Source organism: Macaca mulatta, chromosome 17 (assembly GCF_049350105.2).
Source record: "Macaca mulatta isolate MMU2019108-1 chromosome 17, T2T-MMU8v2.0, whole genome shotgun sequence".
NCBI classification, from domain to species: Eukaryota; Metazoa; Chordata; class Mammalia; order Primates; family Cercopithecidae; genus Macaca; species Macaca mulatta.
Window position 1 is genome coordinate 68,467,317 of NC_133422.1, and position 13,057 is coordinate 68,480,373.

Below are 13,057 nucleotides of genomic sequence, written 5' to 3' on the forward strand. Positions count from 1 at the left end.
GTCTAGCTGGGTGATCCCATGCCAGTGCTTGGTGTATAGTTCATTAACTTCTAGGTCTTCAATTCTGAAGGGATGGTCTCTATGTCCCATGATAAATCCTTAGGCTGTTTCCAGCTTTTGTATTTTTTAAAAAAGAATATGACCATTTTCAGCACAATCTGTGCTTCTCCAGTTCTGTGAAAAACCTGGACTAAACTAGAAAAATTTCTGAAAAAGAAACAAGTTAACCAACACTAATAAGCGCATCTATTTTTTAAAGTGAAATAGTCCTCTAAATGTTAAAAAAACACAATATACCAAAAAAAAAAAAAAAAAAAAAGGGTGAGGGAGGTGTGGTTGTTATTGTTCATCCTAAAAACTCTTTAACTCCAGTGCGGAGTTCATGTTAAATACAACTACGTATGCATATGCAGCATATAAAAATGTAGGTATTATATAAATAGAATAAGTGTTCTGGGAAAATAAAAACTCACATCAGGTTTTTTTTTTTTCCTTGAAATAACTAACTGATTTGTTATGAAAACGACTGTCTCTTTCAATTTTGGTTAAAGAAAAGGATTAAGAGTCACTAAGTGCATTTCCATGACATTTACCCAGCAGAAGGCAGAATAAAGTCTAAAGAAAACACCAGGTATTGAATGAATTCCCAAAACCCACCAAACAAAAATAACTTTTTCAGGTACCTCCCATTTCGCCATCTGAAATGCTGAAAGGTAAATGTGTACTGAGACAAAAGACAGGTGCCCTTTCATATTAAAATGACATGTGAGCAACGCACATAAGAGGAATGTGCAGTTAGAAAAAGCCTGTGTTAAACAAAACACCCATGTTCTCATCAGCCTCTCTATTATTTTCTCAAGCAACTGAAAAGGAACACCTTTTGCAACAGGAAGCACAGGCATTTTCTTAGGTTCAGAAGTGCATTTCTGAAACGTGTCCCTGTTTAACTTTTATAAAGTTACGGGGCCCCAGACACTGACAAATGAGCTTCATTACATTCAAGGCTCAACGTATTTGCTGTGACAATCTGTTTCACTTGAGGAATGGTATTTGCATATGAGGAAAAAAACCAGAATCAAGATTCCTATCTTGTCTTCTGGTTTCTGTTACATTAGTTCATGAAAGTTCACAGAATTTAGATCTGGAAGGAAATTAGGTACTTTCAAGACGAGGAAACTGAAACCTAGAGGCCAGGAAAGAGCTGAGATTACAAGGCTCCTGACTTGTCTACAGATAGACCAGGTGGCTATACCTCTTCATAGGTTAAGGCAGCATAAAATACCACAGGTTTTGAAATCTGAAAGAGCACACAGCCATATGCAGGCTTAGTCACCTATATGAAATCGATCCAAGGCCAAAAAATTAAGCTTTCTGAAAGCTTCCCAGTTTCCTCATCTGTAAAATAGGAATACCATTTACTCCTACAGCACTGTTGTGAAACTCAAAAATACACACACTACATACCTGGCAAATAATACCCACTCAATAAAGGATATTTTATATTTACAAAATTCAAGGTATATCTGTTTTTATAAAGAAATATAAATAATATAAAGTTAAAAATAGATCCTGTTTGCTGTTTCTTCAGCAATTAATTATGGTTTTGGGGTACGTGGACGCCAATCCTTATGCTGATTTTCTTAACATTTTAAACTATAAAGCTACTTTATAGGCCAAGCAGACCAATCTATTATATAATATCCATTTGGTCCTGTCAATTCAATCAAATAAGTAATCAATATGCCAGTCTCCATTCTACTGAATTGCCTGGATTGAATTAATTTACTATCTTTTTCATTAGGTATTATGAAGACCAAGTGGGTTCCTTCTTTCCTCCTCTAAATAATACTGCATATTCTCTAATAAGTATCGTTGATAAAAATTATATTTGCTAAAGCATATCGTACTTTCCATGTATCATATTTTGCTCTAAGAGCTTTATGGATGTTACCTCATTTAATTTGGACAACTTCTTAATGAAGTCGTTGCAATAACTAACACCACTTCACCCAGTGTCATCACCCAGTTAGCATGTGTCTCAATTACCACTCACCCTGCCTCTCAACATTTTAAATTAGTGCTGTCATAAACCAGGATATCTGGTCAGAACTGGGCATGGAGACTGCAAATGTGAGCTACTACTCACAGGACAGGCAATGGTATTAACAAAAACAGGCTAGCCCTTCTCACTCAGAAATCCAATATAAATGAACTAAAATATCCCACAATAAAAGTGAACTTCAGTGTAAGTAAAAAGTTCAAGGTCAAAAGACAATATTTTATTTGGCTGTTCTGAGTTTCCATTTCTATGTAGTGACCTTTCTTTTCCTATGTGACTGGTTACTTTTTCCTCTGTTTCTTTTGCAGAGACCTCTTCCTTTACCTGTCACATAAATGTTTCCCAAGATTTTGACTTAACTTCTAACCTGGCAGATGTTCCTCTCGGCTCATACGGCTTCCAATACAACCTATAAGGGAAAGGCTCCTAAGCAGCTATACCTCAGTCTCTCTCCTAAGTGCCAGAGAGGGAGACAGGACATTTCCAATTGGCGGTCTGAAAGCATCTTCAACATGACCAAACCTTCCTCAGCATTTACCACCTAAACATGTTCCTCTTCCAGTTTTGCTCTCTGGAAAAATGATAACTCCATCTACTCAGTTACCAAATCATCAGTGTCTCCAGTTGGAGAGATTTCTTGGACTCTTCCCTGTGTGTGATTCCCCCTGCCTGCCCTGCTCTAATAATTACATCTGTCAGTTCTGCCTTCCAAAATCTATCCAGCAGCCTTCCCAGTTTATCCCCACAGTGGCGGTCTACCTTGCTTTAGGTCCTTTCCACCTTTTACCAAGACCAGTTTCTAATGATTCTGTTTCTCCGTCTTGCCTCCTAGGCACACCAATTTATTGTCCATGCTGTAGAGAAAGACAACTTTTTGAAAGATAATCTGATCATGCCACTTGTTGGTCCCACAGTACCCTGAGACACTCTCTTCCCACCACACTGTGATTGAAGGTTTTCCTCTCTGTCTCACTCAGCAGTGCCACACTGAGGATGGCTTTGAGCCTTCTCACCACTGTATCCCCAGGGACTAACACATTAGTGCTGTGTGCTAATAAAGACTTACTGATCAAACGAGTGAAACTACTTTAATTTAAATACTTTGTTCTTTTAAAAACAGAACATAGGAGAGTCAACAAAAGAGTAATCTATTTTTGTGAGACAAAGAGAATATACTGTTTACATTCTATCTATTCTATAATGTTTTCTTGTCTAATGAATTAGAATACATACTTTTGAAAAGAAAAATATATTTGTGAGGTATCATTTAATACTAGTGCCACTTGCAGTTCTAGTCTGCAAACAAATATTTTGTTTTAAACCTCTAAAATTAGTAACATGTGACTGAGCCTTGCATTTTGTTGCTCAAATGAGCATTATTTTAACACTTAAAATATATTTCTTACAATTCTATTATTCTTGGTTATGGAGATTTTAAATTGAATTATCACGAGCATTATGAATCAACATTTTATTTATTTATTTATTTATTTTTGAGATGGGAGTCTTGCTCTGTCACCTAGGCTGGAGCGCAGTGGAATGATCTCAGCTCACTGCAACCTCTGCCTCCCAGGTTGAAGCGAGTCTCTTGCCTCAGACTCCCGAGTAGCTGGTACTACAGGGGCATGCCACCACGCCCAGATAATTTTTGTAATTTTAGTAGAGATGGATTTTGCTATGTTGGCCAGGCTGTTCTAGAAGTCCTGACCTCAGGTGATCCTCCCACCTCAGCCTCCCAAAGTGCTGGGATTACAGGTGTAAGCCAATGTGCCCAACCCTATTTTTACATATTCTTTAATGATGAATTTATATTCTATCAAAATACAATTTCTTATTGTCTTTAATAATTCCATTAAAACCACAAATTTTATATTAGTAGCAGTTAATTTTACCATTTAGGATAAGATGACCAACACTCAAATCCAGTTATTCTTAGGCAGAACGAGAGAAAGTAGAAAGACTGAAGACACTATATTCCATACCTTTTATATAACCCAGCTTTGATGGATGTACGGATAAAATAAAGCCAGAAGCAAAGGAAGGAGAATGATGTCACGAAGACACTATAAAGATCCCATGGAGGCCGAGCGCGGTGGCTCACGTCTGTAATCCCAGCACTTTGGGAGGCCAAGGCAGGTGAATCACGAAGTCATGAGATCGAGACCATCCTGTCCAACATGGTGAAACCCCATCTCTACTAAAAATACAAAAATTAGCAAGCACCTGTAGTCCCAGCCACTTGGGAGGCTGAGGCAGGAGAATCGCTTGAACCCAGGAGGTGGAGGTTGCAGTGAGCCGAGATCATGCCACTGTACTCCTCCAGCTTGGCGACAGAGTGAGACTCCATCTCAGGAAAAAAAAACCCAAAAAATCCCATGGCATATTTAACTTTGTACCGTCATTGATAATTTATGTGCGAACATAAACAGAATTATGAAACGCAACTCATTTAGTAATTTATTTATTTAAATGAGGTAATAATGGATAGGTTTAGAAGTCTTTTCTAAACATAGGAAAAAAGATCAACTTATTTTTTCAAATAAAAATAATAATTGATAGGTTTGGAAGTCTTTTCTAAATATAGGAAAAAAGATCAACTTATTTTTTAAATAAAAATAAGGTAAAACTTAAAACAAAATTTGATCAACTATGTACAGAATGGTTGCCTACATTCCAATCATTGTAAATCTTAAGCATATGTCTCTAAACAGTAACTCTCCGTGATAGGTTAAAATGACTCCCTTCCCCATTAACGAAAATAAGTGTTACACCTGCAAAACATTTTGTTACCAATCCAAATTTTTTGTTTTCCTTGTTGGAGGTGGCAATGAAACATGCTTGCCTGCATAGGCAGGTGATGCTTGCTGCATCCCCCCAGTCAGGACGAATGACCCCTTCAGTGCTGCTGTAGCAACTGGCATAGAGCTCACTCGGGGCTTTCCTAGTACGTATTATTTTACATGCTGGATATGTGTGAATGAGGCCGTCTCTCCCACCAGATTTAGGACTCCTTGCTGTCTTCATTTGTACATGACACCATTACATTCAAAGAGCTGTGTGCCAAACGAGCACTCCAGAGCAGTCTATTTAATTTTATTTAATGATTAATGCTTTTGGCCCACATCTTCTCACTGGCTTCTAACAAAATTTTAGTAGATTACGGAGAGAGACCAGTCTATGTTAATTAAAGCCTTAAAAACAGATTAAAGTCTCTTGCTCTCTCATTACTTTACCATCCCTGAAGGGTCGATGCTGAACGGGTAGGTACTGCTGGGTAGACATGCATAGGAACATGGTTCCAGTGAAGAGAGAAGGCTCGTAGGTTATCAGCAAACTAGTCTGAGACCAGATGTAAGGACAAGCATAGGCTTGAGAGAAACCAGAGTTTCAACCCCAGCTCTACTGCTTTCCTAATACCTGCCCGTGTTCATGTGCCCTAATCTTGCTCCTTTCCAGGGAGACGTGTGATGAGAATATGTAAGGCACTAGAAGAGCTATGTTTGTGTTCAAAGGTAAAAAAGAAAACCTGAGAATAATTCACACGAGTAGTTTGTCTAAGTTCACCAGTCAGTTAGAGGCCAAAGACAGATTGAAACTTTTGTCTCTGGACTTCAAGTTTGGTGATATTTCTATTATATTTTCTTATATCTCAGCAGTTACCAATATAGCTCATATTCACGAGCTATTTGATCAGGACTTACAAACAACTTATAGGGAGAGGATTTTTTCCTTGAAAAATGTCAGTGTGCTCTTAAATGATTTATTATCTTGGCATCACTAAGCCCTATGCTTTATCTAACAAGGAACCTAGATGGGGGGGGGGTCTGAAATGGAGCTTTATGTGGAATGAGTTATTTAATTAATGAATACAGATGTGAAGTCATGAACAGCAGCACTCACTCATCTGAAGTTAAGACCTAGCAACCACAAGCACCTGCGAACAAAAGGCCACCAGGATGCACAGCTGTCACAAAGCCCCTGATTTTCTTTGTAGGAATATCCTCAAACCACTTCAGAATCTCATCCAGTAAATGAAGATGAAGATTCAAATTAGAAGCGAGAAATACAGGAATAGCAGCAAGAAATGATGAGACAAGTAAGAAAGTGAGAAAGGACAGAATCTGCAATCATTTAGGATCACTGTGTGGAGGGGCGTGTGTACATATGCGTATGTGCATTCCAAATACGTAATCAAATATAATTAATGGAATAAATATGTTATACTATTTGATATTAATTACAGAGGCTTCATTCATCAATAGAAAAATTATGAAATAATGTGTGGTTTCATAAAGGTTCAGAAGAACATACTCTGGAAACTATTAAATCATAATTGCTTAATATTTTTAAGTGTCTATATGAATAAACTTCCTTTATGTACAAAATTCAGATATGAATAATTCCTAAGAAACGTGACTACCTTAAGTTTACTAATTTTTAAGGTCATAGGTATATGGTTTTCATACGAATTAAAATGAGTATTCTACGGGATTACTTACAGGGCCCCACAAATTTATTAGAGAACAGTATGTCAATTGGGGATAGAAAATATTTCCAGATTCATTTGAAACAGACTATTTTTACATATTGCAATTCCTTTGCAAAAAAATCTGATTTTATCTTTGTTTTGCCTTTTTAAAACTTCATCATTAAATTGTAATATTCTGCAGAACATTGATAATGTCAGTGTCATTGTTCCATTTTAATGTCATGTCATATATACCGTGAGAGTTCTAGTTTCTTCTTTTCAGACCCTCTGCTAGACTAGACCCAACATCTGGTTCTGGTGCGCCATCTAGTGGCTGCAGGAATCACTGATGCCTGAATGCTACTTGCTTGTACTGCATTGTAGAAATTACTAGATCATTTATTTTTTAGAAAATAGTGAGAATTCTAAATAGCAAAACCAAATTCACAAAATTATTTTCTTCTAAAATTCAAATGCAAATCAGTTAGTAAGCAATAGAATTCTTAATGTGAGGGAATCCATAGTGCATAATTGTTTTGTACAGCACATATTTAAATGACCATATTAATTTAAATGGCAGTGCATGCTCATTTAAGTACTAATATTTATTTTTGAATATGAATATTTTAAAAAATACTCTGTAAACTGCTTCATGCACAGAGACCCACAATTGAGACAGTGGATATAATTTACCTGCTGACAATAATGTGTATATGACGGCTGAGATACAGTTTTTCCTTTTTAACATGTCTTAAATGATTAAGCACAAGCAGGTCATTAAAAAATACTTGGTCACATCTTCATGTTATTATCTAAACTGTACATTCATGAAAATATATTTATTTTTAATTTAGAAAGGCACTCCTCAGCATTTCTTTTACTACTCTAAATTCTTTGCTAATATCTAGAAAATGTTCCTCTTTCAAATACCTACAAATATGTGTAAGTTACTAAGTTGTAAATAAAAAGATGACTTATTAGGTACTTACATGGTACAAAAAGATCAAGCATTAAAGGCAAAATTAACTATCTCAAAGGAAGTTTCTCACTGATACTTACTCCCCTCCCATAGCGTGCATGGCTCTCATAAGTCAACTGTTATAATCTCAAATTCCAAATTAATTGTGTTGGTCACACACAAGTAACTTACTCAATATGCCTGAAGCAAAGGTAAGGCTAAGAAGATACTTACTAAGAGCATGCAAACCAACCTGATTCCCTAAAGAACTAGTTTTGATTTCATTTTGAACACTGTTATAAAATCTTATACATAATTATAAATCAGAAGTCAGGATGGGCTCATTCTGAACTAGTTACAGAAAATCAACAGAATTTCACTTTCTTTCTTTTTAAAAATAATGTTATTTGACTGATAATAGTTCAAGGAAGCCATGCCTGCACATAGTAACTATCTCTCTGCTAAGTGGATGAATGGATTTGACATATCTTGGTTTTGGGCAGGTATTTCACATGGACATTTAGATGTAACTGTGAGGCAGAGAAATGTGAGCTGGAAACAGGAGAGCTAGGTGGATTTTGGCTACTGTTTAAAGAACTAAGACCTATTTGAATGGAGACCTCTCGGATCATGTCTTTGGGTTTTTTCCTTGAACGCATCCCATTCAATACATTCATCAATTACCTGGCATAGATGAAGAAGCTGAAACAGACAGCAAAAATAATAAAAGCAAAGTGGGTGGGGAGAACTTTCAAGTCATTTCAGTTTATTAGAATAATGGGCCCAAATCAAGAAAATGAATATAAAATAATTATTTCTTAGACTTGAAAAAGTATGTACAACCCTCAGAATAATGATTCTGTCCTGTATTTCCAGCCTGTGCCTCAACACTTTCAGTGATAGGGAACACACTACTTACAAGCAAAGCCATCATTAAAGGATGGCTCCAACCATACATAAAACATTGCATGCTTAGGTTTAAAAGAAATCTATTTTAGATACAAGGGTTAGACAAGATACAGTTGTCAGCAGTTTTTGATTTAGATAACCTAGTAGAGAGAGTAAACTGCTAAAAAACTTAACACCATTTTTGCATATACAGGCATATCTTATTTTCCTGCACTTCACTTTATTGCATTTCGAAGATATTGTGTGTGTGTGTGTTGTGTGTGTGTTTACAAATTAAAGTTTTGTGGCAATCCTAGTCGAGCAAGTCTACCGGTGCCATTTTCCCAACAGCATGTGCTCACTTTGCATCTTTGTGTCACACTTGGGTAACTGTCGCAGTATTTCAAACTTTTAAATTATTAGTATATTTTTTATGGTGATCTGTGATCAGTGACTTTTGATGTTTCTACTGTAATTGTTTTGGGGTTCCATGAACTGTACCCAAGATGGCGAACTCAATAGATAAATGTTGTGTGTGTTGTGACTTCATTACTGACCAGCTGCTACCCCATCTCACTCCTTCTTTGAGCCCCCCTATTCCTTGAGACACAACAATATTGAAATCAGGCCAGTTAGTAACCCTACAATAACCTCTAAGTGTTCAAGTGAAAGGAAAAGTCATACATCTTTCACTTTAAATCAAAAGCTATAAATGATTATGCTTAGCGAGTCAGGCACGCTGGAAGCTGAGACGGGCTGGAAGCTAGGCTTCTTGAGCCAGTTAGCCAAGTTGTGAAAGCAAAGGAAAAGTTCCAGAAGGAAATTAAAATGTTATTCCAGCTAACACACAAATGATAAGAAAGCAAAAACAGTTTTATTGCTGATTTGGAGAAAGTTTGAGTGGTCTGGATAGAAGATCAAACCAGTTACAATATCCCCCAAAGCTAAAGCTTAATCCAGAGCAAGGGCTTAACTCTTCAATTCTTCAAAGCTGAGAGACGTAAGAAAGCTGCAGAAGGAAAGCTGGAAGCTAGCAGAGGTTGGTTCATGAGGTTTAAGGACAGAAGCTGTCTCCATAACATATAAGTGCAAGTTGTAGCACCAAGTGCTGGTGTAGAAGCTGTAGCAAGTTATCCAGAAGATCAAGCTAAGATCACTGATGAAGGTAGCCATACTAACCTACAGATTTTCAGTGTAGATGATATACCCTCCTCTTGAAAGATGTCATGTAGGACTTTCCGAGCCAGAGACAAGAAGTCAATGCCTAGCTTTAAAGCTTCAAAGGACACACTGACTCTTGTTAGGGACTAATGGAGCTAGTAACGTTCAGCTGAAGCCAAGGCTCATATACTATTCTGAAAATCCTAGGGCCCTTAAAGAATTATGCTAAATCAAATGCTAAATCTGCTTACGCTGTATAAATGTAACAACAAAGCTTGGATTTTACAGCATGGTTTACTGAATGTTTTAAGCCCACTGTTGAGGCCTACTGCTCAGAAAAAAAGATGCCTTGAAAAATATTACTGCTCATTGACAATGCACCTGGTCACCCTAGAGCTCTGATGAGATGTACAAGGAGATGGATGTTGTTTTCCTGCCTGCTAACACAACATGCATAGCCCATGGATCAAGGAGTCACTATGACTTTTAAGTCTTATCATTTAAGAAATACATTTCATAAGACTATAGCTCCATAGCTAGTGATTCCTGTTGTGAATCCGGGCAAATTAAATTTAAAAACCCCTGGAGAGGATTCACCATTCTAGATGCCATTATGAACATTTGTGATTCATGATAAGTCAAAAATCAACATGAATTGGAATGTGGAAGTAGTTGATTCAATCCTCATTGATGACTTTGAGGGATTCAAGGCTTCCAAGGAGGAAGGAATTGCAGATGTGGTAGAAACAGCAGGAGAATTAGAATTAGAATTAGAAGGGGAGCCAGGTGCGGTGGCTCATGCCTGTAATCCCAGCGCTTTGGGAGGTTGAGGTGGGTGGATCACCTGAGGTCGGGAGTTCGAGACCAGCCTGACCAACATGGAGAAACTCTGTCTCTACTAAAAATACAAAATTAGCTAGGTGTGGTGGCACATGCCTGTAATCCCAGCTACTTAGGAGGCTGAGGCAGGAGAATTGCTTAAAACTGGGAGGCGGAGGCTGCAGTGAGCCGAGATTGTGCCATTGCACTCCAGCCTGGGCAATGAGAGGGAAACTCTGTTGAAAAAAAAAAAAAAAAAAAAAAAAAAAAAAAAAGAATTAGAAGTGGAGCCTGAAGATGTGACTGAATTCCTGCAATCTCATGATAAAACTTGAATGAATGAGGAACTGCTTCTTATGGATGAACAAAAAAAGTGATTCTTGAAATGGAATGTATTCCCAGTGAAGATGCTGTCAACACTGTTGAAATGACAATGAAGGATTTAGATTATATAAACTTAGTTGGTAAAGAAGCATCGGAAGATTGACTGCAATTTAGAAAGAAGTTCTATGGTGGGTAAAATGTTATGAAATAGCATCACATGCTACAGGGAAATCTTCTATGAAAGAAGAGTCCACCGATGTGGCAAACTTCATTGTTGTCTTAAGAAATTTCCACAGCCACTCCAACCTTTAGCAACTACCACCCTGATCAGTCAGCAGCCATCAACCCAGAGGCAAGACCCTCCACTAGCCAAAAGATTACGACTCTACAGGCTCAGATGACTTGTTAGTACTTGTTAGCAACAAAGTGCTTTTTAATTAAGATAAGTACTTTTTTAAGACAATGCTATTGCACACTTGAGTACAGTGTAAACACAACTTTTAAATGTAATAGGGAAACCAAAAAATTGTGTGACTTGCTTTCTTGTGATACTTACTTCATTGGAGTGGTCTGGAACTGAACCCACAATATCTCTGAGGTACACCTGTATTAAGAGAAGTCCATTCACAGGATGTGTTCCCTCAATTTGTGGTATGAAAACTTAAAAAGACACAATGATCAGCTGGAGTGAACCTATGAAGACACAGCTGAGAAAACTGGAGGTGTTTGATCTGGAGAATTAAGATGTGAGTTGGTTCATGACAGTGTTGAGAGGAACACCGGGGCCAATGAGTGAAAATTATAGCATTATCATTAGAGTCATTCTGTTCAACCAGAAGATTCCAAGACCTAAACAGCACTGTAAGAGGCTACTGGACATTGTAAGAGAGAACTGTGCCTTCAGATTGTGTTGCAGAAGAATATGCGGCCACTCAGGGCACTTAAGGAGAGTTGGTTAAACTACTAATGTGGGAACAGTAGTCAATCAGAAGTGCAAAAAAGATAATAACAGCTACAACCATCTGGTTGTTAAGAACAAATTTTTAAAAATACACATAAGTATGCAGAAAACTGCATAGCAGTGACTCGCTCTCTGTGAAATATGACACGCAAGGGGTTCCCCTAATTAGGAAACACTAGACTGTAACATATAAAGTTCATTCTGACCCTTAGAGTCTGTGATTTCATTGTATTAATAGCCAAGCTAATGAATTCTGCTTCAGCATAGCATTCCAGGTTCAGATTGTTCTGAATGACAATGCATAAATGATGTCTCCTCTGCTCTCACGGTATATGTTAGAATCTGTAAGATGCAATCCTATACTGCATGGAGTTCAATCCTTTAATAGTACCTGATTAAAAATTTTCCTCTCTTTCACTGTTCATCACTTGGGTAAGAGAAGTAGAGGTGTCTGTGTGAAAATGAGGCTAATATGTATTCCAGAAAGCTCAAAGAGAATAGGGATAACTCAAAATATGTGATGAATCATTGTAGAAAGTCATTTTTTTAAAAACAGAAATGCTCCTATAAAGTCAGTAATATGGCCTAATCATACTTCCTGCCATGATCTGTCCTCACTATCTACTGGTAGGATGGAATATACTTTTTTTGTTGTTGTTGTTTTGAGATGGCATCTCACTCTGTCGCCCAGGCTGGAGAGCAGTGGTGTGATCTCGGCTCACTGCAAGCTCCGCCTCCCGGGTTCACACCATTCTCCTGCCTCAGCCTCCTGAGTAGCTGGGACTACAGGCGCCCGCCACCATGCCCGGCTAATTTTTTTTGTATTTTAGTAGAGACGGGGTTTCACCGTGTTAGCCAGGATGGTCTCGATCTCCTGACCTCGTGATCCACCCGTCTCGGCCTCCCAAAGTGCTAGGATTACAGGCGTGAGCCACTGCACCCGGCCAGGATGGAATATACTTATTCAATTTCCATGTCTTCACACTCATTCTTTGCCTTAATGATAAAGAAACTGACTTAAAAGTAGAGCCTCACAAACAGATAAAAACCTCTCGTTGGGAAGCTCAGAATCATAGAGAAGGAAGAATCTAGAATAAGTAGAATAGGGAGTCTGGGTACAGTGGCTCACACCTGTAATCCCAGAATTCTGAAAGGCCAAGGTGGAAGGACCACTTGAGCCCAGGAGTTTAAGACCAGCCTGGCTAACATAGTGAGACCCTGTCTCTAATTAAGTAGGAAAGGGAAAAGAATAGGGAGCAGAGAGGTAACATGGGCTAAACGGAAAAGGATGCTAATTTCAATTATTTTGATACCTAAGCTGTGAGGCAGTTTACAGAGTTCAGTTACTTTCACATGTCTGAGACGGGAATCTGTTACATGTGAAGCCTCCAGTCAGTGACAGACACTGTCAAGGAAAGA

General features: G+C 37.9%; 1 protein-coding gene across 1 annotated transcript in view; it reads right to left on the reverse strand.

Annotated features, from left to right (window-relative positions):
* The window catches only part of KLF12 (KLF transcription factor 12), a gene marked incomplete at its 5' end in the record, with an annotated part of 257,074 nt that overhangs the window by 14,510 nt on the left and 229,507 nt on the right, over positions 1-13,057 (reverse strand).